This window comes from Ceratotherium simum, chromosome 36, assembly GCF_057802395.1.
Source record: "Ceratotherium simum simum isolate JZ-2026a chromosome 36, ASM5780239v1, whole genome shotgun sequence".
Taxonomy (NCBI): Eukaryota; Metazoa; Chordata; class Mammalia; order Perissodactyla; family Rhinocerotidae; genus Ceratotherium; species Ceratotherium simum.
The window spans coordinates 11062140-11070618 of NC_141935.1; positions in this window are offsets into that span (position 1 = coordinate 11062140).

Below are 8479 nucleotides of genomic sequence, written 5' to 3' on the forward strand. Positions count from 1 at the left end.
AACTTACAATGCCAGATTTAGAGGTAAATTGAAGTTTTGAAGCAAAACAGTGTGACCGTGGAATCCTCTTTGAAGGTAAATTGCCTTTGAGTAGAAAGGCAAAGAAATGATTTTATAAAAACCATCGGGGATCTGGATGTATTTTGTCTGTGAACTCCTCTCTGCTCCCCTTCCAAGTTGTGTTCACATACACAGAGACACACACACACCGACACACACACACACACTCATTAAAAAAAGAAAAATCCCAGCATAGAATGGTTCAAAATAAAGAAATAAGAAATTGGGAAGTTCCTGCAGGATAAGATCTGTGTTTACTTATTATGCACTGTAAAATAGAAATATGGTTTATGTCTTGTATGAGGTCTAAAAACGATGATATTTTTAACCTCTTTACCACAATGTCTTCTATGAGATTATCTTTAATTCCTGAAGAATAAATTTACTTTTCTTTAGTGCCCAAAATGAATGACCCAGCTCCCAACCCACAAACTGTGACATGTCTACACCATTACTGTCCTCAAGATTCCCAAAATTAGCTGCTGGAGGGAAAGATAATACGACAAATTATTATATAAAGGAAGTCTCAGAGTCATGATTTTTCCAAATAATAGGAGGAGAAGTTCTTATCACACAAAAAAATTAATGTAGCCAACACTTTTCCTGGCATATGGGAAAGGGGCAAAATTTCAAGTTTGGCTAGGGAAAAGAAATCATCTTTCAAACTTGAGTTAAAATAGGAGGACCAAAAGAAACACTTAAGGCTCTATGTGGCCTAATTTGATTTGCTGGGAAAGGAGTCCAGGTAGGGATTTGAAAGCAATTCCAGTTACATAATATAATTTTTTCCATTGATGCCCTCCTGATTTCATCTTCTCCTGTGATTTAGTAGGAGAATCTGTGCCTATAGTGTAAGTTCAAATTCTGACCAAATATTCAGGACAACCTAAAATAAGTGCTCAGTAAATTACTTTTGAATTAATATTATAAATGAATATCCCATTGTATGCCATATTTACATAAGAAAAGACATTTAGAAACTGTTTTGTTTTTTAATCTGAATCATCTTATCCAACGCATACTTCAGATACTGAAGAACATTATCCATTTTATATATATGCGATTAAATTTCTTAATCCTATTGAAATAAGATAACAAATCTAGGAAAAAGATAAATGAGACTTGATCCTCTAAACATATCAAGTTTAACTCAATAAGGGGATTGTATTAGTCAGACCATATACAAAGGGGATTGTATATAGTCTCCATATATAGAAAGAGATTTATTATAGGAATTGACTCATGCAGATATGGAGGCCGAGAAGTCCCACAGTCTGCTGTGTGCAAGCTGTAGAACCAGGAAACCTGCTGTTATAATTCAGTCTGTGTCCAAAGACTAAATAAAGAGCCAAGGGAACTGATGGTGTAACTCTCAGTCTAAGGCCAAAGGTCTGGGGCAGGGGCAGGGGGGGGGTGGGCAGGTGCTGATGGTGAAGTGCCAGAGTCCAATGGTCCAAGAACCAAAAACTCCGATGTCCAAGGGCAGGAGAAGATGGATTTTGTTAAGATGTTATTTTGTTAAGAATGTTCTTAAAACTTTCCTACCCACTTAGACTCGTATTTTCATTTGATCGTGTTTGAACAAGGGCAGTGGGTCTACTAAAAGTACAATGCATTTATCTTCACAAACATATCCAGTATAAATATATTACCTATATTTCAAATCCAAAGTAGCCACAGATATTTATGTTAAACCATGATAAATTGTTAAATAAGTATTTTTTTTAACATACCATGGCAGGTCTATTTGATTTGTTCTCAAAATATTCACTCTTTTAGGTTCATTTAACCACAGACTTAGGAATTAGAATATTCCTATGAAAGTATCTGTGTTTAATTTCTTCATGAAATATATGGAGAACCAGGTGAAATGACTTGTCCAAATCCAAATCTTGACCAATGCCAGGGGCCAGGTTTCCTGCCTATTCCAAATCCTGCTCTGTCAAATCCCTCTTAGTTCCTTGCTTTGGATTCCAAAGTCAAGGACATAAAATCCTCTGAGAGTTGTAAGATAACTGCCACTCCTCACAAACATGTCCCAAACTGGAAAAGAGGCACATGGATGAAAGTCTTTCTCCTCTTGTGGTTCTTTTTTCCTAATGAAAAGCATTTATTACTTCCTGAAGCACACAAGCATTCCTGACCTTAATTCCCATTGGTTAGAACATGTTTACATGGATATCTGTAGTTGCAAGGGAAGCTTGGAAACTTACCAATATGACAAATGGGATGAGAGTGTCATGATTGGCTTAAAAAATCATGATGTGGGTGCTGGCCTGCCGGCGTAATGGTTAAGTTTGAACACTCTGCTTCCACAGCCCAGGGTTCACAGGTTTGTATCCCAGGCACAGACCTACACACCGCACATCAAGCCATGCTGTGGCAGCATCCCACATACAAAATAGACGAAGATTGGCACAGATGTTAGCTCAGGGCCAATCTTCCTCAGCAAAAAGAAAAAAAAAATGATTCAGGCCTGGGTCTGTGCACTGAGGAAAGTCAGAGTTCTGACAGCAAAGAAGGAAGCAAAAATAACTTGTAGAAATGGCAAAGAATATCTCCTATACACACTTCTTTTTCTTCAAATCCCAGCACTAACTACTGAATCTGTTTGTACAAGCTTTGCTTAGTTGGTGAATGACTGAAGAATAGTTTGTTGCTGTGTCTGCAGACATTTCTCCATATTTCATAGGTTCAAATTGCATCCAAAAATGTTTTCAATATGACCTGAATAATGTTTCAAATGTTGCTAGTATTATGTTCCTAAATATAATTCACATTAAGTTAGGGAGACTACGGCTAGTGTAAAATCAGTTGAATCAGAGCAATTTCCATTTGTGAGGACAGATCCATGATTTCTGGGACTGATATTCAAGCCCTCACCTTTTGCAGAATGATGTCTATATTGCAGAGCAAATTTGATGAACGAATCCTTTCCTTATATCCAATTAAATTACAAACACATACATAGCTAATGCTGGTATGGCAGTTTAGTTCAGTGCTAATTAGATTTATCTGTCTACTGTAAGACACACAAACATATGCTTTTCTGCCTCCATCTCGGAAAAAATAAGTTTCATGTCAAAATGCCAACATTTATTAAACTGAATGAAAAACCTAAAAATGGTTGTATGCTTTTAAAGAAATTATTCTTCCTTTAAGTGCTTCAGGTCCTCATAATGCATATTAAGAAGAGATAATTATTGGCATCATAAATTTATATGATGTATTTCTAAGTAAGCATTTAATTACATCAGCTCAAGGAGGATTTTAGGTTCCATATAATCTGTGGATTATAGAGGCCATAAATAGGTTGCCTCCATAGACAAGGTGACCTTTTAGCCAATGAGGGACTGGATGTTGAACAACATGCCATTTCTGCCTTCTGTTAAGATCACAGTGACAACTATGTCCTTTCATCTGGATTTACAGACTCTAGGTAGGTGATGATCCTTAACATCTATGCATTATTAACACAGAAAAGAAAAGTGCCTATAAATACATGATGAGATGACTCTGCCTGTTGGTAAATGTTGCTGTACCTGAATTTGCTTTGAATTTCCTTAAAGTAATTTTACACTTGATTGTTTCAAATTAATTAATCATCATAGAAAATGCAATATCCTTTCAAGTAACAAAGCACTATTCACTGTTTCATAACATACTTATTCTTCACCCAGGAGCCTATATGCTTATTAAATAGATTTGATAAGAACCTAGTAATTAGAATCAGAGAAATTGAATAAGCACTCACACTCTAGCATTTCATAGCTTTGTAAGCTTGGAAAGTTCATTTAACCTCTCATAAACTTACTTAAAAAAATTGTGGTTAATACACATAACATAAAATTTACTCTCTTAACCATTTACAAGTGTACAGTTCAGTGCCATTAAGTACATACACATTGTTAAACAACTATCAGCACCCTTCGTCTCCAGACTCTTTTCTTTTCTTGCATAACTGAGTTTTTATACCTATTGAACAGTACCTCCCCATTTCTTTAGCCCTGCAGCCCCTGGAAACCACCATTCTACTCTGTTTCCCTTAGTTTGACTATGTTACATACCTCGTATAAATGGAATCACTCAGTATTTGTCCTTCTGTGACTGGATTATTTCACTTAGCATAATGACCTCCCATTTCATCCATATTGTTATATATGACAGAATTTCCTCCTTTTTTCATGCTTAACAATGTTTTATTCTATGTATATGCCACATTTTTTTAATCTATTCATCCATCTATGAACATTTAGGTTGTTTCCACATCTTGGCTATCATGAATAATGCTGCAATGAACGTGGGAGTGCAGATATCTCTTCTAGAGCCTGATTTCAATTCTCTTGCAATATACCCAGAAGTGAGATTGCCAGATCACATGGTAACTATTTTTAATTTTTTGAAGAACCTCTGTATTGTTTTCTGTGGTTTCTGAACCATTTTACATTCCCACCAACAATCTACAGAGTTCCAACTTCTCCACATCTTTGCCAACACTTGTTATTTTCTTTTTGATGACAGTCATTCTAACATGTGTGAGGTCATATGTCATTGTGATTTTGATCTTCGTTTCTCTGATGATTAGCAATGTTGAGCATCTTTTCAGATACGTGTTGGCCATTTGTGTGTTTTCTTTGGAGAAATGTCTATTCAAATTATTGGCCCATTTTTAAATTGCATTATTTGTGTTTTTGCTATTAAATTGTAGGACTTCCTTATATATTTTGGATATTAACCCCTTATCAGATATATAGTTTGCAAATATTTTCTCTCATTCTTACATTGCCTTTTCACTGTGTTGATTGTTTCCTTTGCTGTGCAAAAACTTTTTATTTTGATGTAGTCTCACTTGTCTATTTTTACTTTTGTTGCTTGTGCTTTTGGTGTCATATCCAAGAAATCATTGTGAAGACTATTGTCAAAGAGCATTTTTCTTATATTTTCTTCTAGGAGTTTTACAGTTTCAGGTCTTACATTTAAAGCTTTAATCCATTTTGAATTGATTTTTGTGTGTGTTGTAAACTAAGAGTTCTCTTTTATGCTTTTGCATATGATTATCTAGTTTTCTCAACATCGTTTGTTAAAGAGACTATCCTTTCCCCATCGTGGACTCTTGGCTCCCTTGTCTTAGCCAGAGGAATTAGACAAGACAGAAAAATAGATGATACCAAATTGAAATGGAAGAAGTAAAATTGTCTCTGTTTTCAGGTGACATAATTGTGTATGTAGAAAACCCTAAAGACTCCACAAAAGAAACTAATAGAACTAATACATGGATTCAGTAAAGTTGTAGAATACAAAATCAGCATCCAAAAATTAGTTGCATTTCTTTATACGAACAATAAACTAGCCAAAGAAAAAATTAAGAAAAACAATCCGATTTACAATTGCATCAAAAACAACAAAATAGTTAGGAGTAAACTTAACCAAGGAGGTGAAAGACTTGTACACTGAAGACTACAAAGCATTGATGAAAGAAATTAAAGAAGAGACAAATAAATGGAAAGACATCTCATGCTCATGGATTAGAAGACTTAATATTGTTAAATGTCCCTATTATTCAAAGGGAAACTCACTTTTAAAGTGCAAGTAATAATACCTGTATCACAGTGTGGTGTTGATACGATGGCTCGTTAATACCTAGTATATCGTGTTTTCTAAATTCATTTCTGTGCTTCCATGATACTCCCCCAAGTGGGGATAGAGACCTCATGCCTTCTTGTTAAGGCAGATCCTTTGGCATGATTCTATGAACTCTTTCTGTTATATCCACGCAGGCTCCTTCTAGCAATGGCGTTTTATTAAAAGAAATAAAGACATCCAAAATTTTATGCATAGCCTGGAATTGTCACTCAGTTGCCCCTGTCACCAGCTGCAACAGTTCAGGTGCTGGAAAAGTTCACCACAGCTAGGGAGACCAAGCCTCAGTCACTGGAATATATTGTTGTGTCTTTAGCACTAGGATTTTGTTGATTAATTTTAATTATGATGTATAGATCCCTCCCCTGCCCCTTTCTGTCTATCTTTCTCTGTTTCTACTTCTTTTATAATCACCAACCACTTCCATTTCACATAGTCTTTTTTGCTTCACGGCTTCAGTTAACTTGTAATGTTCGAATTGTTCATAGCTGCCTTTTGTGTATAGCCCCTCCTGCTACTGTCATCTTATGACATATTTCAGAGCAGCGTTTCAGCTCAAAATGTCCGTATACACCGACAGGTAATTACTTTCATTTCTAATTTCAAATTATCCAGAGAAAAACTGAGATATTTAGTATCATCTCTGTTTGTGTGGAAATCTCACTGCGTAATTAATCCACAGAGTGCTGACTAGGGATTAGGATGCCTTTATACACAGCATGGCCATTTAGGACAATTTCTCTTAACTAAGGGTTATATATGTGGTATTAACCTTGATTTTTCTGTAATACAGGTTTATGCTTCTGGATTGTCTTTGGGTTATTCTAGAATGGATGAATGGATGGTTACTGGAGACAACTTTTCTCCTTCCTATTGCTATATTATTGATATTATTATCTGTGTTAGTTTGCTAGGGCTGCCATAACAAAGTACCACAGACTGGGTGGCATAAACACACAAATTTATTTTCTCACAGTTAAGAAGGCTAGAAGTCCGAAATCAAGGTTTCAGCAGGGTTTCATCTGAGGTCTCTCTTCTTGACTTGTAGATGGCTGTCTACTCTCTGTGTCCTCGTGTGGCCTTTCTTCTGTGCACACACATATCTGTGTCCACATGTCCTCTTCTTATGAGGACACCAGTCATATTGGATTAGGGCCCACCTTGATGACCTCATTTAACCTTAATTACCTCTTTAAAACTCCTATCTCTAATTTAAATCACATTCCGAGGCACTAGCGTTATGACGTCAGCATATGAATTTGGGAGGGACACAATTTAGCCCTTAACACTACCAGTATCAAGTTTTAAAGTAAATATAAAATAATTTTACGTAATGCAGTTGGGAGTAAATCTAAAGCATGACTTAGCAGAAAGAGATGTGATATTAGGGCAATTTAGAACATTGCCCATAACTTGTCTTAAGAAAAGAAAAAAAAAATTGTCTTGAAAAGGAAAAAATCATTGTAAAAGCTTAGTCCACCTTGGTCCTAAGTTTGTTGTAGACTATGACAAATACTAAGAGCTTTGTGTACCCTAATAAAGTGTAATTAACACTGAATTTGGAGACACTGATAATGAGATTTCAGCAGTAGAAAAGACAGAAGAGACTTGGAGAAACAGTGTTTTCTGATTCACTAACAACTGAATTAAAGACTTCCCTCAGGACCGGGCTTCCCCACTGTGCACCTTATGCATAAAAATAAAATTTTGGAATGCAGCCTGCAGAACATTGGGATTTAGGTGGTTTTAGGAGATCTTACGTAATAAATGAAAAACAAACACAGGCGTAAGGAAGCATCATAAATATAGCCTTCGGCTAATATTCTATGGCACCTAATTCATAAAGATTAGGGATATGTATGATTCCAAGAGGCGTCAATTGTAGCTGCTTTTCCTTAATATAAAATAAAAATTCCCTTTGCATTTTTAATTTTGTAAAACAATTTAAAACAGAAGTGATCTAAAACAATCTGTCAATAAAATAGCACTGAACTATTCCTTATTTGTATTAATGATAAAACTGAACTGGAATCCACAGATAGTCCCAATCAAGCAGTGTTCCATCCTCTCCAGATCCAGACCTGTAATTATACTAATCCTCCTCTGACATCATGAACACACAACTTGCATCTCTGCTATGTGAATATTTTCACAGCACTTATCCTAGAGTCTGCTTGATTCCACTCCATGCTCATTTCCAGTGTGATGCATGGATTTTGCCTTTCTTTCCACATTCCATGTTACCTTTGCATTTGATGATGGAATTTAGCTTTTTTGACTTTGACCATGCATGCTTCACAAAAAAATGAAGGCTTTCATGGTAGACTGCATTAGTGGTCTCGATTCTTCACCCTACTCTGAACTGATGCCCACTCTATGTCCCCATCATAGATGGAGTATGCTTCTCTTTCCCTTGTCTTGGGGCTAGGCATGGGACTTGCTTTGGCCAATGATAAATGTGCAGAAGTGACAGTGTGCCATTCTGATCCTAGGCTTTAGGAGGCTGCCATGTATTTTCACTTGTGTTCCTATGTCTATTCTATAATCAAAGGAGCATTTCTCATCTAGAGTCGTTGCCCCAGGAAGAGGATAGGGAGAAATATGAACTCAAACTGATTCCAGCTTCTGTAGCTTAAAACAGAGTGGCCTAGAGCCAGCCTGATGGCCCAGTGGTTAAAGTTCTGCACACTCCACTGTGGCAGACCGAGTTTGGTTCCCAGGCACGGAACCACGCCTCATGTGTTAGTAGCCACTGTGGCAGGGGCTCACATAGAAGAAC